The sequence below is a fragment of the Haemaphysalis longicornis genome, unplaced genomic scaffold (assembly GCF_048455015.1).
Source record: "Haemaphysalis longicornis isolate Haplotype H1 unplaced genomic scaffold, Haemaphysalis longicornis Haplotype H1 scaffold_58, whole genome shotgun sequence".
NCBI classification, from domain to species: domain Eukaryota; kingdom Metazoa; phylum Arthropoda; class Arachnida; order Ixodida; family Ixodidae; genus Haemaphysalis; species Haemaphysalis longicornis.
The window spans coordinates 916,616-941,969 of NW_027526401.1; the positions used below are offsets into that span (position 1 = coordinate 916,616).

The following is a 25,354-nucleotide window of genomic DNA, read 5'->3' on the forward strand; positions in this document are numbered from 1 at the left end:
CTTTATGACAGCTTGGCTGTTGGAGAGGAAATCGGCAATGTAGTTGTACGTCCTCTCTCCGCAGCCTGTTCTTGCCAGGTTATTGAGGATTGCGTTGTGCGCCACGTTATCAAACGCTGCCTTTAGGTCAAGGGTCAGTATGGTCCGGGGGCAGTGTCTCGTGGCCGGAACGAGTATGTCCTCCTTGATTTGAATCAGAATGTCTTGGGTGCTCAGGTGCTTTCTGAATCCAAACATTGAGTTGGGAATTTGCTGGGTTTCATCGAGGTATTGCTGAAGTCGTAGAAAAATTACCCTCTCCATGATTTTCCCCACGCAGGATGTTAACGAAATCGGCCGAAGATTATCTATATGTGGTGATTTGCCTGGTTTCGGGATCAGTCGCACCTCGGCTGTCTTCCAGGAGATGGGAAGCTTGCCTGTGCGCCAGAAGACGTTGAAATGCTCTGTGAGGTCTTCTATAGCCCTGTCATCCAAGTTAGCCAACGCTTTGTTGGTGATGTGGTCTTGCCCAGGTGAGCCGGAGCGCTTGCAGGCTGCAATGGCGGCTCGGACCTCGTAGACTTCAATGTCTCTGTCTAGCCCGAGATTGGGTGGACCTTCATAAGGGGGAGGAGCACCTCCTTTCCCCGGACGTAGGTATTTGTTCTTCAAGTCTTGAATGAAGGCATCCGTGGTTCCCTGGTACAAGTGCATAGTGCGTGCTAGGCTTCTACTGGTCTCTCCCTTGTTCTTGAGGGGGTCGATAAGGTGCCGAAGCAGGTGCCACGTTTTGCGAGTAGACAGTGTTCCCTGGAGGCCATCGCATAACGTAAGCCAATTCTCCTTGTACAGGTGGGCCGCGTACTCCGCCGCCTGCTTACTTAGTTGTGCTATACGTTTCTTAAGTCGGCGGTTGTGCCTCTGCTTCTTCCAGCGTCTGGTCAGGCTGTGTCTGGCTTCCCAGATGTGCAGGAGTTTGGAATCAACATGCGGTGTTTGGTATGTTGTGGCTATTGTTTTTGTGTTGGCCTTTACATCTCGTTTAACACTCTCCGCCCACTGGTCGTAAGATTGTCCCTTCGAATGATCACGATCTTTCCTTTCTTTTCTGAATTTGTCCCAATCAGTTAATTTGGCTGTACCAATGTATGACCTGTAGCTCAAGCCTTTGATGAGGACTTGTATGATATCATGATCGGATCCCAAATTCTCCATGGTGTTGGTCCACGTGATGTCGAGTGAGCCTCGGAGTAGGGATAAGTCTGGGCTTGTGTCTCGAGAAACGCTGTTCCCTGTGCGAGTTGGGGTGTGCGGATCGTTTAGGAGCGTGAGGTTGTACGATTCTATAACACTGAGCAGATCTTTACCCCTCTTACTGTTGTATGTGTATCCCCAAAGTTTGTGCGCTGCATTAAGGTCCCCCAAAATGAGGAGAGGAGAGCTACCAGCGAGTTGGAGGGCGTCGCACACAGTATCTTCTATACCTGGTCGTTTTTTCGAGGGTCGGCAGTAGACGTTGAGGATAAAGATGCTCTCTTTGCATTTCGCTGTCCGAGGAATGAGTTCCACTAGAGTGTGCTCACATTCCCTTTGGGGGGTAAGGTGCTGCATTGCTGCTACGTTGCTCTTGATCAAGGTTGCCGTAGATCGTCCAGAAGGATCCGTGTAAGTAACGTATCCTGGTAGCTTGGTTGGACCATTCGTCTCTTGGACTGCAATGATATCAGGTGGGGGACAGAGTGTGCCGAGATACTGTTGTAGAGCTGCTGACTTGTCTTTGATTCCGCGGCAATTCCATTTTAGCAATGTGGTGGATTCCTGCCTATTTGGTAGCATACTCATCGGGGAATGAAACCAAATCCTTGCTTTCGGATACTGGAGGGCGGGAATACGGAGCTTGCCTTCTGCGGAGACTGTTGCTTTCAACCGTCTCCATTCTGCCATCTAGCCAGTCGATGCGAGTTCCGAGTTGGTCGACCCGACCTACGACTTGATTGATTTGGACGCCGTTCTGGGCTACCTGGGCGGATAGCGCCTGTATTTGTCGGTTAATTTGATCAGTTTGGGTCTGTATCTGGGTCTGGAGCGCCTTGAGTAGGTCTTCGAGGGAGGTTGTGCCTCCTTGAGACTGGGTTTGTTGCGAGAAGGGGTCTGTGGTGTGCTCCGACTGAGTCTTGCTTTGACCTATCGCTTCGACTTCAGCTTGTGGAGAGAAACTTGCGCACTCCCCCTGAGCGGGTGGGACAAAGGGAGCTGTGTCCATGGCATTCGAATTTGTTCCGGCGATGCGTGCAGGGCGTTTGCGTTTGTCTGGGTGCGAATCGTCATGGGTGGGAATCCGTGTTTTTTTTTTTTTGGTGTGGGTGTGGGGTCGCGTCGAACAGTGGGAGACACAACGCAAGCCCAGCTCACCTGTTTCTCGTCGTTCCCGGTCTTCGGTGCAAGGTTGCGGGACCCGGATTTTGACCTGGTGCTTGAATTTCCTCTCCTTCTCGTGGATGGGGTTCTGGATCGGTCACGGGGCCGCCCCCGCTGGTCTGGTTGTGAGGCTGGATGGCCCTGCTGCGATGCTTGCTGGTCCACTTGGAGGGCTAGTTGGTCCACCCGAGAGGCGCGCTCCTCCGTCTTCTTCCGCTCAAACTGCCGTTGACGAAGGACGAAAGGCTCCCGGAAGCGTTTCGGGCAGCCCTTGGTAGCCGTAAGGTGGGCCCCCCCGCATAGCGAGCAGAGGGCCTTGCAGTCATGTCCGGATTTCGGGTCTTTGACCCCACACTGGTGGCACACACGTGTGTTGGGCTGAGGACATGCCGTCGCCCTATGTCCGAGTTCATGGCATGCGTCGCACACAGGCACAGTCTTCTTGTACAAGGAGCACGGGTACTCCGAGCCGAAGAGGGTAACGTAATAGGGGACCTTCTTACCAGCAAACGTGACTACGACGGTATTTGAATTTCCTAGTCTTCTGCATGCATAGATCTCGTGGTTGGGTACGTACATATTGTCTAGCAATTCCCGCTCCGAGAAACGGAGGGGTGCCCCTCTTATGATGCCCTTGACGGAGTGATCTGGGGCGAGTCCGTAGAGCTGCACTGGGTAGGTCATGTTATTGATTCGGATCTGCTTCACCTGACTCAAGGCTTTTGCTGCTTCCGCCGACGGGGTGCTGATTGTAGCGGTGTTCTGCACCATGTCATAGCGGACTCGCAGGTTGGTTTGGCGCCAGGTTGACTGAATTGCGCTCAGCAAGGCGAGCGAGACCTCGGCTAGGTCTAATTCCGCTATCTTGAGGCCACCCTGTGGTCGCAACACGAGCTTGTAATCGTCCCTGGGAAGGGGAGCTGGCCTTGGAGCAAATTTGCGTGTAAGCGAGGGCGTCGTGGTTGTTGGCTCGGCCGTTAGGCCTACCGCTGGGTTGGGCTTCCGCTCGCGTCGCCGCTGGGCTCGGGTGACAACTTCGATCCAGTCGGCGTTTGCGCTTGAATCTGTCGCAGTTTCATCACATTCGCCTTCAGTTGGGTCTTGATGCATTAAGTTGTCCTCGGTCTCACTTGCGTCTGTGCTCGGGAGCACGGCGGGGTGGTCCCCTATATCGGCGGTCGTACCCGGCATTGGTCGTACCCGTTGTTAAGCCTAGTCCCGCTGGGACGAGGCCTAGCTTGCCGTGGTTCAAAACTGCCGTAAGTTGGCTGAATTCGCACTCACGGGGAAGTGAAATAGTGTCGTCCGGTGCACGAAGCCTAGCTGTCGATGACCGTGATATCCGCTTTGGCCCAAGGAACGAAATTACAGCACTTCTGAGTAAAACTCTGGAGCCCATGCAGAACACGTCCGTTCGCTGTAGGCCACCTGGTGGCGCCCTCGAAACGTATCGATTCCGTGTACACAAATGTGCAACCTACAAAGGACTTTATCAAGCGAATAAACCGTCTTATCCGCATAATGACTTCAAGGACCAGCCAAAAGGCTCTGAAACCTGGTAACGCAGACGCAAAGTTCCTAGAAGATTTTCTGGACTACATTGACGCATGGGAGCGGCACGCGGAACCAGCTGGGGGCGGATTTCTTACTCAAAACACGGCTTGTGGACTAAGGGTGACGATCAGGAGCACGTTAGACTTGCTGTCTTATTTAAGTTCCACAGTCAGGTACAACTACCTTTTCACGTCGCGTCTAAGTCAAGACAAACTGGAAAACGTTTTCGGCATTGTGAGACAGTCATCCGGTTGTAACGATCATCCTACTGTGTCCCAGTTTCTGGTGACTGTTAACTTAATGTCCTTTTATAACCTGGCAAAACCACCGAGGGGAACAAACTGCTCACTAGATGTTATCAAAGCGCTGTTGAGCGAAGCCCCTACATCCAACTCTAGCACTGGGGCAGCACCACTTTTGAACTTCATTGATGACTTATTTGACCATGGAAAGGTTGATGAAGTTGAGGAGGCCATTGACAGTGTTCTGTTCAAAAGTGACCATGCCGGGTACGTAGAAAGGAAAAGTAACTCTGCCTTGATCTACTATGCTGCGGGCTATGTGGCGAGAAAAACAATTGCAAAAAACGCATGCCCACAGTGTGCATCTTGCCTTTGTGTGACTCCAAATGACGCAATTATGGACGAGAGCTCTCACTTCACGGCTCACTTTGACAACGGTGGGCTTGTTTATCCTAGTCCTGCCCTGTCCGCTGCAGTTAAGCTAATAGAGGACGAATTCACTGTCTTCTTTAGCAAGAACATTCTACATGAAGAGAGTTTGCTCGATTTCGCAAAGTGCCTACGTTTTCTCTCACTGCCGCAACTTGGCTGCTCTAGCCATGAAAAAGAAAATTTGTCTGAAGTGGTCAAGTTCTATGTCTTGTTAAGGTTCAGATTTTATGTTAAGGGCCTGAACTAGGAAAGAGAAGGTCAAAGGCAGCGACAAAAACACCTAAAGTTGCGACGCTGCCAGTAGTGTGAAGTGTGTATAGTTCTCATTTGACTCCTTCCTTGAGTACCTAATTTGTTTGTTCGAGATACCCACACTTTTTTCATATTACCGTTCTTTGCCTTGCAGTTAGTAGTTGAGCGCGTCTCTTTCTGTGTAGAACTATGTATGAGTGTGTATATGTATGCGTAGACAAATAGATTTATTTTTGTTTATTTTCCGATGACAGAGAGTTCTCTCAATTGTGCTGTAATTCTTTGTTGTTGTTGTTTTTTTTTTTTTTTGCTCACAACATTTCTCATACTCCCTTCCTAATTGCTTTATAATTTTTTTCCTATTCCCATATTTGTAAGAACTATTTGCTCTGTTCGATTGCATGCGTAGACAAGAGTGCTGAAATTTACGTTGCTGAGTGTTTAGAGGGCTGAGGACCTCCGTCAGGCCATCTGTGCCTGACGGAGGTTTTTTTTAATGTTCTATTTTCAATTACTGTGTTCAGTGTTCTGTAAATAAAGTACTTCGTTTCATGTCTGCAGTAAATTTATTGCACATTTGCACAGATTTTTGTTTTCATATTTCTAATTCATACACTTGCCAGTGGCCCGACTCATTGAGACAGAGCACTTAAACAGTGGTGTGAAAAAAAGGCTTTGGCTGGAAAAGCTTGTTTTTTAGGATGCAAAAAGACAAACAGGTTAAATAGTTGACCTGTTTTGGCATACACCAGCCTCTACATGCTGCATTGAACACAGTGCTTCAGTTCTTAACATCACACTGAGCTACCTGCTAAGTAGGTTAGTTGAATCACGAGGAAACTTCTGGAATTGGTTAACGTGTAATAAATCGTGGTTTATATTGTTGGTCAGGCCCTTTGTGAAATTTAAAGTAGCAGATATAACAATGTTTTTAATTTACTGCCTGGTGAAGCACAATAGCTGCTTTGAGATTTCGAACGTCAATATTATTGTCATTACGACAGGAGTTCTGAAATATAATTCATGTTCTGTGTAGTTATTTAATGCCGTAATAGGTGAATTGTAGGTTGTTAATTATGTCTTCGGCAACGACTGTCCTTTGGAGACATTTACAAATATCCATGTTCATTTTAAACAAACCGAAGATGTCGCTTTAAATGACGCTGCCATAATGTTTTCTATTTCACCTCAGATATTGCCGCACATGTTATCTTATCTCCTTTGATTGAGAGAGTGTCGCAAACTAACGTCACCAGCCCAGAATAATCAGCGCAGCGCAGAATCTCAAACGTTGCTTTAGTGTCCGGTTATTTGCTTGACATACTTGCCATTACTATTTTGTTTTCACTTTATCTCTGGCAGAATGCAGGCCATGTGGTAAGGGGTTTCAAACTTCCTGTGATATTTCTGCTCAGAAGCAAAGTAAATAAAAAAATCGGTTGGGTGGTTACTGACAAGTAAAGTTTTTTGAGGGCGGGAGGAGACGGCGAAGTTTACGCCACACATTTATCTACATTGGGTTTAGCAAAATGCGTGTATTATAAAAGTATTCGCGTAGTTCTTATATAGCATGGCGTTTTGTAACGACCGCTCCAAACACACGAAAAAAGTAAACGCCCGCTTCGCGCTACTCGGCTAACTTGAAGCTCCGCAGCGCTTGGGGAGCACGCGGAACGCTGCGCGGGCTGGCGCGGACGGCGCGCATGTGCACCCTCTTAAGGTCCCTGTATTTTAAAAATACAGGGACCTTACACCCTCTCGCACAGAAGCGCCCCAAGCGGGCGCCGCCGCCAGTCATCACGGTCGGGTAGGGTGCCTGGATGTTCCTCCTCGCCCGCCCTCCGGAGGGGCGGCGAGGAGGAACATCCAGGCACCCTACGGTCGGGGCCACCTCCGCGCCCGCCCTCAGCACACTAGCCAGTATATTCCAGGCAATATAGCCTGATCACCGTCTCGTCCGCCATTGCCGTTTTCCCCAGCGCCACCTGTAGGGGCTGGAAAGAGCGGATTTTTAAATTAACGGTTGAGTGTCGAACACGTCTTTGTTGGCGGGGCATTCGATTTCTATATTGAAGAGCCAACATCTGAACTTCACGCAGCTGCATTTCGTTACGCCTCAAAATTCACACTGCCAATGGTTCTTAAAACTAGCTTTTTTCATTAAAAGTGTTCTGCTTAACACTTTCCGGAAAATACTCTTCAAATGTGTGCAAGTGTACTTGGTAGTGCTAGGAAGTGTTACCTGAACAATTCTGATATCAACAGTCCTAATTGAAGAGCATGTTAATTTCTTGATAAATCGTCGTCTGAGATTATTACATAAATCGTCATCTGAGATTATTATTTGGGGTTTTTTTGTGTCGCAATTTAATTGTCAGGCAGATATAAAGTGGCGCTTTTTTGAATTTGTATTCGCAGCTCGACTATTTTCATGCCTGTTTCCCAACACTCGAGCAAGCGGCACTGGTCATTGAACATGAATTCGAGCAGTGCGCTGGTTGAGTCAAGCTTATCGCGGTTAGTCCAGCAGTTTTATGGGACATTTGAACGGCTGTGTTTAAAGGAGCCATGAAGACAAAACACAAGTCTGTGTTATTCGAGAGATTTCGTGTTTTATAATGCCCCCAGCGCTTGTCCGGATGAAAACGATGCTTTTTTCAATGAGAAATTAATTTCAGTTAAACTTTCGATTTTCCCACTAAATCGTGCGTTTTCGTGGTCTGAAATGATATAACAGGGCCTTGTTTACCGTTAGTGAACCTAGATGGCGCCACCACACTGCGGCAAGCTGTTTTCTGAACTCTATGAATGCACGGGCTGGCCGGGCAGCTTTTCCTCTAGAGTCAGTAGTATTAACTCTATGGTTTTCTGCCTTTGGTTTGTGGGTGTATGTGTTTGTAACTGGATTGTTTTGCTCATGGAGACATTTGTTTCGTGGAACATGGAGCTGGCTCAACAAATGCGGTCACGTAATACATAGTCGCTTGCATCAATCAGCCAGTGTCGTCTGAAACAATTTCAAAGCCCCGCAGCCCTGTGCATCTAAACCAAGTATAGTGCGCGCAGTACCAACAGCAGTCAGTATACGCATCGGTACTCCTATGTTTACGTGTGCTTTCGTAACTTTCAATGTTTGTCCCACCATTATTAGGGCTTTAAAAAGAATTTGCCTAAATTTAAGCGCAAATAGCTCGTTCGGCAAGCTCATATATACGCCTCGAGCTTCGCGATTGCTGCGCCGCCTGCCGCCGCTTCTTCGCGGCGTTGACGGGATGTGCGCTGCGTGAATGATAGGGGCTCGTGCAGTGTTTTGGTTCTGTTTCGCTTCTTTTCGCCTTTCCGCACCCTAAAAAAACTTGTTATGGTGACGTCTATAAGCAAAGAGTACGTTTAGGTCACTTAAAAAGCAGCTGCGTCTTCGTAGAGCCGATCGCCTGCAAGAGCTACACTCTTAGTCAATTCCTGGTTATACGATCCGCATGCAGGCGGGCCGCCGCGTCAATTTAAAGCCGCTTATAAAGCGGCAGTTCAGGCGGCCTCGAGCACAAGCGGCCCGCAAAACACGCGGCCTACCGAACACGCCGCCCGGCGTTTAAGCGGCCATATTGAGGGCCGCCTAATTAGAGGGCCACCTAAATCCCGGGCCATGTGTTCGGCGGGCCGCTAGACGTAATTTTTCTACCGTAGCCGTAATTTTTCTATTAGCCCGTTATGCTAATATATTCCCGCTTACGAGCGGCCCCCAAATCATACGGCCCCTCAAATAAGCGGCCTTGTGGCTTTTCATCAAAAAAAAGAGAAAAACAATCAATGCACGCAGCCAGGATCGGTTCTATCCGTTTTTTTTTTTTTCGTCCGCATTGACAGGCCAACGCCAGCACCCCGTCGTGAATGCTCTAATATACGCTACGTTATACAAGACACACAAAGTATTCATAAGCACATTCACGTAACCCTACGGGGAATCGAACCTGGGTCTACTACAACACATCAAGGGTCGATCAAGAGGCGGACATCATAACCACTGCGCCACGACCCACGGGCTGCTGGGTAGTGCAAGCGTGGGCTTATAAGTATTCTGCATGCTGTTGCCTTTCTTTAGACCACCGTTTTTGAATCGCTCTACCAAAGAGGCATAATACTATATGGTTTGCGGGAATTTAAGTACACTGGTACGAGCGGAAACCTTTTGTCATGCTGTGTGCCCGTTCCAACAGTATGATGCGCCGTGCGGGGATTTATTCAATCGATGCAAACGGAATTGATAACAGGTATTCTGCCTGGTTACCGAAAGTATTCTTGGCCATTGGTGGAAAGTGTCCCATATGACAATGCTTGCAAATAACTAACACGTAAGGCGCACTGTTGTACTGCAAATAAGAGCTGTCTCGTCACGAGTGGCAATTATACCAAGCATGAAATGGTGTACTAAATTTTTTCTGCTCGTCGTAGCTCTTCTGATGGTGCGGTTACATGCTTTGACCTTTGTTTTTGTAATAGGGGTGCGGTAGTAAAATACGCATCTGGTAATGTAATGAAGCAATATTAAATCACCCACTCTACCTAACATTGTGTCGCGACGCCTGCAGAATTGCTGCGTCGACGCCCAGGTAAAGAGCCGTTGGGAGGCCATATACTGCGTTTTCTTTTATGGATCGTGAGCACACAACAAATATCTTAGCGTTTTCTCGCGCAGGCCAGATAAGCGCCCGGCCGTGTAACTTGTAACGCCCTGCATTTCCAGACAAATGCTGGTTTCGCGGAAGTTTCACCTTTGTTCATTATAATATCGTAAATGAAGATCATTGGTCAAACAAAATTTTGAGAAACTAAAAATTAAGAAAAATATAAAACAATGACGAAAAATGGCGACCTGTATAACGATTTGCATTTCCACAATAATGCAGATTTAGCTGAAATTACGCTTTTAATAGTTATCATAGCGTAGATGGAGATAATTGGTCGAACAGAATTATGAAAAACTAAAGAACAAGGACAGTAAAAAATACGGAAATGCTGAGCCTTGTTACGCCCTTCATTTACAAAAAATGCAGATTTGGCGCAAGTAAGTGATTGATAGGGTAAATGGAGATAATTGGACGGACCGGGCTTTGAAAAACCAATAAAATTGGCTCTAACAGACTTACACTCAAGAGAAGCGGCATAAAAATGCGGCGCATTAGCAGACAATTCTCGGAATTCGTGCAATTTTTTTAAGTGGCCTCGTTTCATTCGCGCTTCCGTTATTAACGAGTTATATTATTGTACGCCGAAGCGCAAGGTCGCGGTTCAGCATTTTCAATACTTTCAAGGCAGTTCACCAAAACCATAGCACTTGGGGATGAACGCACCCTAGAGCATCGAAAGTTTAAGCCGTATAAAACAATGCCACAAATAACTGGGTTGCAATGGCTGCAATTTCCCTAAATCATTTTTAATTTGTGCCCTTCTGGAACATCTTCATGACCTGTTTTTATGCAATGAGGTTTTACCTTCATAATCTCAGTATATTGCAACCTGATTTATCAGGCCTCAATGCGCATACCACGAAAAAAAAACTCCCTTTATTTATAATGCCATGTTACAAGCAAAGCTGTAAAGCAAGTATCTGTATACCTAAAACCTATCCCGATCTTGAACTGATAGTTTATACTCATACAAGCTTGGGACACGAACAGAGAACTGAGTTGGGTAGGTAAATGTTAAGTATTTCGTCATTCTCGAATTCATGAGCATGCACAAGTGTGAGATGAAAATTACAAAATGACACCATGTCCAAGTAGCGATGTTTTCTTTTTATTTGATATCCAAAATACAAATATGAATACAAACGACTTATACTGAAATAACAAATACAAATATTAGCAGATTGCCCTTATGGAACACACAAATGAAAATATTTTTGTGCAAGAGCAAATAACGGCCTGTCAAGATAAAATTATTGTTTTTATTTATAGAATTTTCAGCAGCTTGCTGTTTACAAAACAGGGAGGAAACTCGTCTTTTTTGCTGGCTACTGACTGTATAATGCCCAACGTTTGGCCTAAAGCTGACGGGTATCTCATGTCCTTCATGCAATATAATACCGAACAAATAAAAAGTACATTCTCTGGGCTTCAATTATGGTCCAGGTACACCACTTCCGATGATGTAGATGGCCTTTGTAGAATCGCCCCAAGCAATCTTTGGGCCGGGAGCTGCTGCTTCTGGAATTTCGCACCACTGGAATCGAAACAGCGTTGTAAACATCTCAAAAACGTTGAGTCACGGGTAGCAATGTGTTGTGTTGGCACTGCGTGAAGAAACGGCAGGTGAATAAGTGACCAGGTACAGAAGGGTGGCGTTATTTATCAGTGGTAAAACAGTATAGCCTGAAGGGGCGCAGCAGAAGTATTACCAACGCGTTAGCAGATATGCGAAAATATAAATCAGGTAAGTGCATCGCTGTAGTTTAGGCAATTATTTCTTTCTTACTGCTTCTAGATTCAAACGCACTCCAAAAGGACGTTTTCTTCATATACATAGGAAGGCCGAGCGCTTTTTCAGTGCAAAGGCGTGCGAGAAAACGTTGCCATAATTTTATATGATGGAGACACGTCAATTGCACGTCGAAAAGAAAGTCTGTACGCTGTTACATACGGAGGGTAATGTGCCCTAGTTTATTTTTATGAAACAATTGCCACCAATAGTATGGCGCAAAAAATTTTATTGAAGATGGAAGAAAATTGCTAGCAATATCTTTTGATACAGCATAGGTAAACTGCGCGCACCGAGCAACAGCCAGCTCATCTGTAACAACATTAGAAGCCACAACTTCGAGCGACCTCCACGCCGGGGACGCGCCGCGTGTGCGCTGCCAATGCTATCATGTTTCTGCAAACCGCGAGTTGACACTCCAGACAGACGACAGCTGTGGCGAGCACAACAAGATCGGTGCTGGTGTTACTCATACATGTTGCTTCATGTGAAAACTTTACCACTTAAACGCACCGTAATGAACTTTACAAATCGCCGCAGAAGCCAGACTACTCAACGCGCCAGAAAAGTCACGAGCCGAAACGATGACGCGAAAACCTAGTTATAAAAAAACGTTACATAACTTTTTGCTACGCCTACCTAAAAAGGCAAGCAGTGGCCATAGAATATTGAAAAATACAAAATTCAAACTGGGTTTTATGTGCCTTGACCTGGACAATGAAACGCATGGAAAAATGCAATTTCTTTACGACACCACGGTACTCTTTACGGCAACGGAAGTGCATCACATGTGCAAGCGTTTTCATTTTTCGCGTGGATCCCAAAACGGCCGTCGCACAGGGAAACCAAGTCATCTCTATAAAGCCCATCAAATTTACCGTACGGCCCCGGGTATCGGAGAACGGTTTTGGCGCGGGCTTCTTACGACGACGAAAAAGGCATAATTTCATGGTCTTTACTAATTGTCTGCAAACACCTATTTTTTTACAGTCTGCGCCCCCCACCCCTCGGGAAAAAAAAAAAAACAAGAAGTCCAGGGATCTATCCTTTCGTGTTCAACCGGGCTATGGCCGCAATACACACACGAGCCGGCTTGAAATGTCGTCGCTGTTCGGCTTGCGTGACCGGTGGCCTTAATATTCCCGTCGCATTTGCAGTTGTTTCCACTGTTGCACGAACCTCGAAGCACACATTCGATGTCAGCGGAAGCGAACGTGGTCAAGGAAGTGCGAACGCTCGGAACTAAGTATGAACTACACAGAGCAGGAGTCAAAGCGCGGGACCCCAACTTGCTCCGCGGTCAAATTCCTCGCACGTGCGCGATAGAGACAAATCACCGTACGACAACTCGCCGCGCGCAAACTTTTTTCCACTCCTACTGCGCATGTGCGCGCGAGACATTTTTGAAGGTTTTTCGGCTTTCTCCGCGTCGTCGGGCGCGCGTCGTCGGCCACCGCAAAAGTAGCTCGTGGGCGATTGTGTGAGGAGGAATACGCGCATGCGCCGCAAGCCACACATATCGGTCGGAGCATGGAGGGTCGGAGCTTCACGATTGCCCCCCCTTTTTATTTTATTTCTGGCGTCAGGCTGTCTGCTAGTTTATAGCCGTGACACTGGCCGTTGGTGCAGCATATAAGCGTGATGCAACCACCTGAGGTTTTGTCACGGAAAACAAACCTGTCAGGGCCTCTTATATCACGGTATTGAGACTGCCCACCGCATACAACTAGGACGCCATCCGGGACGCGACATAGGGTGCGTTCCAATTTACCGTTTAGACAGCTTCGTTGCCGTCTTCGCGGACAGTACGCCATGTTAAGTCCCGTTCCAATTCGAACGAAGCAGTCAACAAAGACTGCTTCGAGGAGACAGCATCGAAGTCAGCAAGGATGCAGGCTACCTTCCTGTCTAAACTAATAAGTGACGCCAGCGCCACCTTTTTGCGTATTAATGTTAAAACAAAAGCACTTGTTCCTTTATTTAAATATTTAGTATAAGTTACTAGTGATGAAGATGACTTTGTTTAATTTTTTAATTACGTAACATTTGTAATAACAACGGTAATAATAGTTACGAAACCTGCGGCTTGCGCAACTCAACATGTCTGCTATGACGCTGTCGTCTGCGCTGGTGCTGCGCTTGCGACCGCGGCGCCGTTCCAATTTTATTCCTTTAGACGTCTAGTTAGACTGCTTCGTAGGCTGTCTACGAAGCTGTCCGCGAATTGGAACGCAGCCTAAGAGTGTACCCGGGGACGCGGTTCTGCGCGCATCTTTGCCGCTCTTCCGGGCGTCGTCGACGGTAGCAGCATATCACCCCTGACACCTCCAAATACGTCAGGCACAAATGAATTCTACTGTCACCTCGTTTAGACCTGATACTGGCACAGTGAGAGGTTGGATTCATTTTGCAGCGTGGACAACGCATGCGGCTTTGTTTCGAACATATACGTCGCAGAAAAATATGTTTCGGGGGTGTGATTAGCCAATCCCGGAAAATAACTTATGCATTTTATAAGAAAATGTTAAGTATATTTCAAGCCTGTACGTTAAATATGTGCCCACACATGCCTTATAGCAAGATCCAAGGCAATCTAATATGAAACCACCGAAAAATACATGCTCTGCAAGTGCGGAAGAAAAATAATAGCTCTAACGCAAATGAAAAAAAAAAATACAGTGCAGCTTCTGACATGCTAAAGACGTTCGTCAAAACTTAAGCCAGGTAGGGCTCACCAGACCAACTATACGCGAAATGCACCGCTGTTTAGCGAGACGTAGGTGGGGGGTAGGGGAGGAGGACGCTTTGTACAAATGCGGAGCGGAATCAAGCAAAGAACGTTTTGGTAATCACACACGTAAATCTCGCGTTCACTGTCGTTTTGTTTTTCGTCTTCAACGAACACCTGATCGTTCGGCGGACGCATTTTTGGAAGTATACAGGGCAGGCAGTTCGCAAGCGATGAAAGAGTGGGGTATGTGATACGGTCCTCTGATTTCAGTTTCTCCTTTATTCTGCAGGCTCCCTGTGCCATGTGACGATATTTCGAAGAAGCGTTTAGTCGCTGACGCCGATTATATTCTAAGCCAGTCTGAGCGCTGGTCGCAGAGGATATAAGTAGCAGACGAATGTTTGCGGGCGCTCACCTCACAACAAGACGGCTCTTAGTCGTGTGCTGATCCCCGAGTATAATTCTGCATTATCCGTCGTACTTACGTTGCATATTCCCGAAATTAACACACACTGGCTTGTAAATAGTGGTGCCCAATATCTGAGGTATATTATTGGCAAAAGTAACTGGCGTGCTGTCAAGTATGAGTGTTCCGCTGAATATGTAAGCGACCAAAACTGATTTACATCGTAGTCGTATGCCCTGTGGCGACCGGGCGGGGGCACCCGATCCGAGCTCCGTGGCCTCCGACATACGAGTGGTAGCGTGTATGATGCGAGCGGCCAGCCGCTGTTGCAGCCGTGAAGAAGTCCAGAAGCCGTAGGCTAACGTAACTGTTTACTTCATAGCGAGAGGTGAGCCGAAGCCAAAGAACAATGCCCCGACGGGCGAGGTTACAATACAGGACTCGAACAGAGCGACAACATCGATTCGCTGCTCTAACAGGAACAGGCCTCTCAAGCTTGGACGTTCCCTGTCTGCGAGCCCGACATGTAGGTGGCGACAGCGTCGCGCTGCTAGTGTGGATGCTCCGCTGAGCGGCCCGTACGAATGCACACTGTGAGCGCGCTTCGTGCCTTTTTCCCGCCGTATGTGCGCACGAAAGGTGCAAACAAGAGTGGTATGCTGTAGTTCGGTTCCTCAACGTTCAATCTATAGCATGAAAGCGGCAGTAAGTTTTCATTACTACGCCAAAAAAGCGACGACTCATCGGGAATCTCAGAATGGCCGTAATTGTGACAATGAACTTGTACGCTGTGGCTCGTAGCAAGCTCGATCTTTCCAGACTATGGCTTTGAGCCTTCAGTAAAAGCATAAATAGAAACAAATCAGGAAGCCTCCATCTCTGAAATTCAGTTTACAAAGCCTCAATCGCTTTCACTGGCAGCATGACGCATTCTTGCATTTGTGGGATGCCTAGCTGAAATGGTAACACTACTTAACTGCCCCGAAATTCTTTCTAAGAGCTTATATATTTTTTGTGCGTTCAAAAGGCGACATAAAATTAATGAATTTTGATCAGCGCAGAGATATAAATGTAACCGCTCTAACGGGTCTTTTAAATGAAATTTCAACGACTCTGAAGGAAGGTTTGATGAATAACGGTTTCGGATCACTTATTTACGGATTTCGCCGCAACGGAACTTCGAATTGAATTGTCAACGCACGCAGCACAATCAACATCTCATGTTTAGCTAGGTTTTCGCAAAGTGACAAGCAGGTTTACAGTGTGCAAACCAAGCTTCTGGGACCTCACAGTGAGCACAAATTTTCTGTTACGGCTGCTCTGTTGACCATTTGCGTTCCTTTTAAAATCTAACAGGTGCCTGCAACAGCGAGATGTGTTTGCATTCTTGTGTATAAGGTCGCTTACGAACCCTAAAGATGGCAATAAATGAAGTTGCGCTGTTGCAGATGTAGTAAAACATTTCCTTTTTATTTCTCGTTGCGAATCAGCGCAACGGGTTCCCGGTAACTACTTTGTTTCGTAAACTGAACATCGCCTTTGTCTTAGCATTTAATTCTTGAGGATTGGTTAAAAAATGAAATTCTGTGCATTTAGTTTTTTTTTTTTGGGGGGGGGGGGGAATTGGGGGCGGGGTGGGGGTCCTGCCAACGTTGCAAGAGCAGCGAGAAGAGAACGCATGTAACGCGGAAAGCCAAACTATGGTTATCAGTATTACTTACAATCGAAACTACACTAGGCGTCGTGTTCTGTAGCGGTGAAAAAGCAGTACGTATTTTCAAAACTGATTAACCCACCTTTGTTCCAGGATTGTCCAGGAATTGTGGCTCGCCTTTTTCAAAATTGTATTAAGCAAGCATTGTGGAAAAAAAAAAACAACAACGAGTCATGGCACACACCCCTCACACATGTGGGCAACAGCGTGCATTATATTACGCGTTTTCTCCTCTTTCTTTAAACTTAGGTCCACCTTTAAGAGGTTAAGACGTGACCATATTAGGCATTTGGTTATGCTGAGTGAGACACGTTTCTGGACAAGGTGATTCATGTCGGATTTGAAAATGATATATATGAAAATGACACACGAAATGCCACATGACAGACGCAAACTCACAACTGCTTAATTTTACCGAAAAATCCCCCCTAAATACTCTTGCGCATCCATAGAAACGTATTTTAAATAATACGTAAAATTAGAAACTCGATACAGTTCAGTTGAATAAATATTCCTCCTCCTCAGTATAAACAACGACTGTCCAAAAACGGTATTTATTTTAGAAAAAATACGGGAAGGACGTGATCACACAGGCGCTTGCGGGTGTAAAATAAGTGTCCGGTAATGTATGGGCGATAGCGCACGGGTCGTGTGCAGTGTAAATGTTTTTGTTCGTTTCTTCTTTCTATAAGGACACAGCGCAATTTTACAAGGGTGTGGAATTTGCACGCGTGTGCACAGGTCTTGTCGCTTCTTACCCGTTTCGCGTACTAAACTTTTATCCTTGAAATAATCACCATGCCACCTTCAAAAACCACCCTTCGACGTTCCCGAAACGGCAGACGACTGCACTCAACAATCAGAAAAGTGCAATGTGTGGAAGCAATTTTATAACACGTTTCACACTCAAGCGGTGACCAGGGCGAATATGTTTCGTGGAATTAAACCAGCGCATTAACCCGCAACGGCCGCTGATTATTGCGTATCTAGAAGAAATGCGCAAGCAGATGTAACTATGTCATTGATTACTGCCAAACGAGCACACATATTGGTTGTTTTGTCGTGTGCAGCACGCGTCTTGCTCCGCACGCAACGTGAAAAAGCAGACGACGCGAGAGCGCCATCCACACTAGGAGCGGTTCGTCCCGCCGCCGCCAGGGGCCGACTGTGTTCGCGCTCGGGGCGAATAGGCGGCGTAAAAATCGACGCCCCACGTGACCAACCTAAAGCGCTGTTTTCGACCATCAAGCCCACCAGACGGCGCAGGCAAAATGTTACTTTTGGTATAGAATACAAAACATTCATTCCGTGACTCAAAGAGCCCACACAGTTCGCTTACAATGTGTTATTTAAAAATACTATTAACAAGTTCCGCATCAAACATCCGTTGAGCAAAAATGTACGCAACTTTTTACGAACAGCCGACTGGTGCACCACCTCGTTTCTGAATTCGCAACCACAAAGCCGCCAATTCAAATTGAAACCGCTGCAACGGCCGACCGTTTCAATGTGCGCGGAGCACCGGTTTCGTGACTGTTATTGCTGTTATGTGCTTTTGCGTCCATCAGTTGTTGAGAGGACTGGCAAAACACGAGAATTGAGTGCTTGTGGAATGACAAATGTGGGAAATTCCGCATCGGAAGGCAGCTGTCGAGGCCAGAATATTCGATTCTTCCAACAGAAGGTGAGTGTTATGCACTCCGCTAGAAAGACGGTGCAAAGGAAACCGTTGTCGCCGTCAATACTTCATTTGTGCCCTTCGTTCGAAATCTTAGCGCAAGTGAACGAGTTGTTATGGCAAAAAAAAAAAAATGTTGTCACGAAAGCGACGTACAATTGCAGCGATCGAAATGAAATGATGTCCTGGCCTCTGTAGACTTGCGGATGTCAATAAACGATTTGTTCTCACTTGCTGCTCACTGTGGTCTGTGCCAGTCGAGGCCATCTGGTCACCTGGCGTAACATCACTTCACTAGCGCGGCGCAAGTAAACACGCGACCAGCGTGCCAGCCAGGAGCCAGCAGGAGCAGCCACGGCCGGACTCGACGCCCCTTTCGCGCGCGGGAGGAGGAGAGTCGAGTCCGGCCGTGGAGCAGCGAGCCGGCGGCCGCCGTGCGAGGGCAGCCATGTTATTAAGGAGCTCAAGCGGCCTGTGCAAAAAGCATCCGCCATGTTTACAAAGCCGTGTTTACAGCGCCATCAAGCGGGCGTACTGGGTAGTTCACGACGCCGCCACTACGCTTTTTCTGGCACTACAGGCAAAGCTAGACCTTTGCTTCTCTAAAATCCTCCCTGTTCTGTGACAGGAATGAGTTACAACGCTTGGGCACCTCTATTTATACCCAAAAGCGGTAACGGTCAAAACGGCAACACGCTGGAACACGCACCGAACGTCACAAACACACGAAACGCTCTTTCCAGAGTTCGTAAGCCGTTCATAGCCTCGGCACGCGTTGAGTCCGAGAGAGGGGAGAGAGGAGGACTCCGTTGCGATCACCGGGGCCTCTGTGTCCTTGAAGAGCGTGGAGACGAGCCACGCAGGCAGCCGCCGAAGTTCAGCCGCCGGCAGCCGCCGAATGCGCAGAGAGCGAAGCGTCTGACGAGGCCATCTTTCCTCCATGGACGAGGCTTTGTCGCAACTTGTTGCCGACATGATTGCGCCTGTTTCCGAAGGAGCACGAGTGGCTTCGCCGCACAGCCGAGGAGTGATGCGGGGAAGTACTGCGGCGCTGGCCCATTCGTAACAGCCCGTAGCATGAACATCAGAGGAACGGGTGGTTATGGGGACACTGCTAGTAAATTCAGGGCAGTGTAACTACGATCAGGTCCATGCATACGTCGGTTCCGCGACGCTGGCCTGTGACACACACCTGGCGCTTATACGCCTCGAGCGCGGCCTGTAGGGGCGCCACTGAAATCCCCCTAGCGGCCCGTTTCGAAAGCAGCCGCGGGAGCCCGCGTCCCGCTCCCCAGTGTCGCCGCTGCTTTTGCGGCACGTTCACGACCGAGATTTACCGTTTGCGGGCGTTTGAAATCCATGTTTATGTGGAGAAGTCATTCTTTTCGCAAATCGGGTGTGTTTACAACAGTGTAAATGTTTCTGACGCGATCTTAATGTGGTATATTTCGTCTGTATAAGCGCCAGGTGTGTGTCACAGGTCAGAGTCGCGCAACCGGCGTATGATGGAGACGATTGTAGTTACACTGACCTGAATTTGCTAAGAGTTTCTCCGTAACCATCGGTTCCTCAGATGTTCATTCTACGGCTATACACTACGATTTAAATCGGTTTTGTGCGCTTACATAATCAGTGGAGCACTCATACCTGACAGCACGCCAGTTACGTTTGCCAATATACCTCAAATATTGATCACCACCATTTACAAGCCGGTCTATGTTAATTTCGGGAATATTCAACGAAAGCACGATGGACAATGCATAATTATACTCGGGGATCAGCACACAACAGAGTCGTCTTGTCGCGAGGTGAGCGCCCGCAAACATTCATCTGCTACATATATCCTCTGCCGCGCAGCGCGGAGACGGGCTTAGAATATAATGCGCGTCCGCGACTAAATGCTTCTTCGAAATATCGTAATATGGCACAGGGAGCGTGCAGAATGAAGCAGAAACTGAAATCAGAGGACCTTATCACATACCACACTCTTTTAACGACACCTTTCATCGCTTTGTTGAACAGCCTACCCTGTATACTTCCAAAAATGAGTCCGTCGTATCATCAGCTGTTCGTTGCAGTATAAAAACTAGGAAAGTGAACGCGAGATTTGTGTGTGTGATTACTAAAACGTAATTGCTTGATTCCGCTCCGCATTTGTACACAGCGTCCCCCCCCCCCCCCCCCCCATGTCTCGCGAAATAGCAGTGCATTTCGCGTATAGTTGGTCTAGTGAACCCTATATGTATACCTGGCTTAAGTTTAGACAAACGTCTTTAGCATGTCAGAAGCTGCACTGTTTTTTTTTTTTCATTTCCGTTCGAGCTAATATGTTTCTTAATTCCGCACTTGCACAGCATTTATTTTTCCTTGGTTTCATTAACTTGCGTTGGTTCGTGCTATATGGCGTGTGTGGGCACATATTTAACGACGCACAGGCTTGGAATATACTTAACCTTTTCGCATGGTTTATATTCTTATAAAAGGCATCAGTTATTGTCCGGGATTGGGTAATCACATCCCCAAAACATATTTTTCTGCGACGTATATATTCGAAACGAAGCTGCATTCGTTGTCCACGCTGCAAAATGAAGCCAACCGCTCATTGTGCCAGTATCAGGTCTAAACGAGGCGGCAGTGGAATTGATTTGTGCCTGATGTTTTGGAGGTGACAGGAGTGATATGTTGCTACCGTCGCCGACGCCCGGAAGAGCGGCGACGCAGCGCGCAGAACCGCGTCCGCGGGTAGCTCTTGCAGGCGATCCCGTACTCTACGAAGACGCAGTTGCTTTTTAAAAGACCTAAACGTACTCTTTGTCTAAAGACGTCACCATAACAAGTTTTTTTTTAGGGCGCAGAAAGGCGAAAAGAAGAGAAAAAGAACTAAAACACTGCACGAGCCCCTATCAGCCACGCAGCGCAAATCCCGTCAACGCCGCGGAGAAACGGCGGCAGGCGGCGCAGCGATCGCGAAGCTCAAGGCGTATACAGACCGAATATACCACACTAAGATCGCGTTAGAAACATTTACACTCTCGTAAACACACACCTTTTGCGAACAGAGTGACTGCTTCACATAAACATGGATTTCCAACGCCCGCAAACGGAAAATCTCGGTCGTGAACATGCCGCAAAAGCAGCGGCGACAGTGGGGAGCGGGACGGAGACTCCCGCACCTGCTTCCGAAACGGGCCGCTAGGGGGATTTCAGTGGCGCCCCTACAGGCCGCGCTCGAGGCGTATAAGCTCTGCCTAATTTGCGTTTGCTTTTGCCGCCCTCTTCCAATCGCAGTGCTGTCTGGTATGATATCATAGGTTCTGTTGCGGGAAACTAGTGGGTCGCATGGCCATTCCCTTTTTTCCTGATTATGTAATTTATTTGAGTGAAGTTTACGTTAAAAGTGGTGTCAGTATGATTCTATCGAGGCGATCGTTTGAATGAACCAAACTTATGTTTTCTCTTCATGGCTCCTTTGTGCCAACATAACATTTTTGGTTTTCCTGTTGTAGATAGAGGTTGCGCACGTATTCGTTTCAAATTATTTGCATTAGTGTAAATCCTTATGGTGCCTATAGGGTGTATTCACTGGCGGCTCAGCGCTTTCAGTAAGCGACTGCACCCAACCTGAAGCATGATTGCTCAAACACAACCAATAACAACCATCACTGGTCTGATCACTGTCAGTGCCGGGCACGATAACAGTTTCATAGCGGGTAGCGTCCGCTGACGACGGCGGCGGGCACCGGGACTCGACTGAGCACTTGCGGAGTCGTTCTGGCAGGTGGATTAGTTCCGCGGGACGGTCTTCACCATAGTGAAATAGTTCACTGTAGCCATGCCTGCCAGGAATGGCAGGTTTGGGGATTTGTCACCAAACTGGCGACTCATCACGCTGTACGCAGATGATATCTGTGTGTGATGTGCTTCTCGTTCACGACGATGTGCACAGCAGCGATTACAGAAAGCCCTGTACAACATTTCTAACTACCTTGCAGCCTGCGGCCTACTTTCTGGCTCCTTGGTGATTTTATATATTTCCGGGTCCTTCCGACGCCCCACTTTCGACGAAGTAGGCCTTATATGACCGTTCGGTGCATTTTAGTCATCGAAACAAACAGGACAGAGCAAGCTTTTAGGCAGATTACAGTGATCTGGCAATTCGCTTTGTGTCGTGTGAACAGTGTCAAAGCCCTTCAAGCAACGCCGTCGGTTTAAACTAATGATTTCATGCAGATTGGTGCGTAGTGTGGACGACGATGTATGGTAGGCACGGGAATGTAAAGAGTTAGCGAAAGTGGTAAACATGAAGACAGAGCCCAAGGGTGAGAAGCTACAATTCATCGGCCTTTGTTTTCAACTAAGCCCTGAACACTTGTGTTGGACATATGCCCCGCGTTACAACAAGAACCTGCTCCCGTACTCATCTGCTCATTCGAAGGGCCGCCACGTCCGTTATGAAGAATGCACTTGCCCGGTCTTGCGGACACACCGTTAAGCCCAGTTTCACCGCGCAAGTCCAGCGTCCTTCAGCCGCTGGATTCCCAGATAAGCTTCTCAGCAGCATAGCCAGTAAACTTTTGAGCGACATGAGGAAGACTGCCACACCGGAAACGCTGCCAGAAAGCCGCAAGAAAAAAGCTGTAATTCCATGCATTCATGGTGTCAGCCACAAGCTCAAAAAGAGAGGGACGGTCGGGTGTGCAGCTGCTGTTCTCTGCCCCCAACAAGCTGGGCGGGCTGTGCAGAAGAGTGAATACTGAGCAAGCGGTGGAGAAAGGATGCCAGATAAATCACACCAAGCCCTATGTCGAATGCCAGGGAGCATTGGTGCGAGATCCCCTTATTGGTGCCTTGGGGCAAGTCGCACGTCGGACAAACCGGGCGTTGCATCAACAACAGGTTAAGGGAGCATGTCAACAGACTGAAGACCGGCACGGGCAGCATGCTTGCTCAACACGTCAAGGCTTGCCGATGTACAGCACATTTCGGGAAATGCAGTATCTTACGAAGATACAAGGGCCAGCGCACGCGCGAAATATGCGAAGCGTTTACGATACACAAGAGGCGAACCTCGTGTGTAAGCACCCATTCAGTAGCACTCCTGGAAAAAGAAACATCATACTTGTCAAGATAGGCTCTTCTGTTGAATGTAACATTTCCTCAGTTTGCAAAGAACCTAATTCGTTCACTGATCATGCGCACGGCTACTCTTCGGTAACATTTTGCCTGTATATTCCGTTCTTTGTTTTCAAATAAGCAGTTGTTAGTCAGCGCTCGCGTCGTCTTTTCTTCCCTTTGTCCCGTGCATACCAACTTGCTACCAACTCGTTGTACCAACTTGCCCAACTACAAACCCTGCTGCTTTACAGCATGCACAGTTTGGGAGGGGTGTGTCTTTGGGGTTTTTGTAGAGGCGAAGTAGAGTTGGCGTGAGCTGAGTGTTTGTCTGTGCTTGTCGGAGGGTTACCTGTTGTTGCCGGGTCAGTCTGGGGTGAGCTGACGGCAAAAAAGCACCTTATTGGATAAATAGGCCTTGAGCGTGAGGGTAGCATGATTAGGGTTCCGGTCTTGGTCACTGATGTCAGGCACCCGGAGAGGTGTTTCGCGGACGAGCAGAGCAGCTCCTTCATTCCACAATGCACCAGTGTGCTAAGGGATCCAGTGCATCCGACTGGTGCTTTTATAGCATAAAAAAGGGCTATCGCGTTTGGATGGTTTTTCGACGTTGTCATCCCACCGCTGACAACCCGTTGCTGCATCCGGGAAGGCCGACCCGAGCCGAGCTCCGTCGCCTCCGACATATGTTTGGTAGCGTGGTGAAGAGAGCGGCCAGCAAATGTTGCTGCCTCGAAAAAGACCAGATGTCGAAGGCTTACGTAACTTGTTTACTTCATAGCGAGAGATGAGCCGAAGACAAAAAATAATGCCCGGACGGGCGAGGTTACAGTACAGGACTTGAGCAGAGTGACAGCATTGATTCACTGCTCCAACAGGAATGAACTACAGCAGTTGGGGGGGTCCTATTTATACCCAAAGCGCCAACGGTCAAAACAAGCGTTCCCTCTAGATTGTGCGCCCGACACGAATGGCACAGACACACACAACACTCTTTCCAGAGTTCGTGAGCAGTCAGTAGTAGCGGTGCACGCTTAGTCCGATAGAGGGGAGAGAGGAGGTCTCCGCAGCGGACGCGGGGCTTCCGTGTCCGTCGGACAGGTCTCTGCGTGTTGCGTAGGCACGCCACCGAAGTTTGATCGCGCCGATAGCGAGGAGCCTACGATCTAGACACGTCGCAGCTTGTTTGAATTGTCGGCTGCAAGTGTGAGTCCCCGACAGGGGGGCCTGCTTGAAAGGCGCACGTAGTGGAGGTTTCGCCGCACAGCCGAGGAGTATTGAATGAAACACAGCGTCGGGTTGATTCGTAACAATGGCTGGTGTTTTGGCCCAAAATAATTTATGCTTTTTTTGAATTGGTATAAATATTGGTGATTCCATTAGGGTCGAATTGATGAGCTGCTGCAAAGGCTATGGCAAGAATGTCTGCTTCCTCCACTGTGTGGCAGCTGCGGAGATCAGTGTTCGCTTCTCCTTTGGTGGTCACGTAGGCAATCGCACACATGTTGGCTCTCTTGGCAGTGTCGGTGAAAACATGATTATTGTCCGGTTCCCTTGCGACCTTTTTGCAAAAATAGCTGGCTCGTATTTTTCAGCGTGTGGGCTTTTTTTCGGCATCCATATGCTATGGAATTAGGGCTACGTGTAGGTGCTGCAGAATTTTTTGTGGAATTGGGGTTTTGTCGCATCGGTTGCTCCGGCTTGGGTTATATCCCAATTCACTCATGATGAGGCATCCTGCTTGCATGGATTCAGGTCGGCGTAACTGATCATATAGGTGAACTGCGATGACTCTTTCAACCTTGTAAACTGTTCCCGTAGCATTCATGGCCTCTTATTGCTAGTTTTGATGGGGAGGCCTAATGCTAATTTCGTGGCTTTCCTGATGAATGTGTCAAGCCAATCTTTAAGAGTTTTAGTAAGATTAACATAGTGTATTTGGTATAGGGTAGGGGCACGGCACCGCTACGACAATGGCGCGCTCACCATTTGCCTTCATGCAGGTCATCCTGCTATGTGCCTTACCTTCTTGGGGTCCTGACATCGGGATCAACCACTCTGGCCAAAACGGCACCACTGGACAAATCAACGACGAAAACTGGCCAAAACTGGACGTCAACGAGGATCTAGGCGGGCCACACTGGTCAGCCACTTCAACGCACCCAAGCGGATTCAGCGCGGGATATAAGTGCCAGGCTGCTGCTCCACACTCTTAGGCAAAAAGGACTAAAATAGGGACTAAAATACAGCCGTTAGTCTTCGCGGGCGATCGTTCATCTTCAAGGGGAGTATCTGCGGCAGAATACGTGCCGTGTGCATAAATGCGGACTAACTGTTCGTCCCCGCCGACCTATAA

General features: G+C 47.9%; 1 pseudogene; it reads left to right on the forward strand.

The window, feature by feature from the left end:
• The first annotated feature begins 2,724 nt into the window (after positions 1–2,724).
• On the forward strand, positions 2,725–5,322 carry LOC144140967 (uncharacterized; annotated as a pseudogene).
• Positions 5,323–25,354: the final 20,032 nt, after the last annotated feature.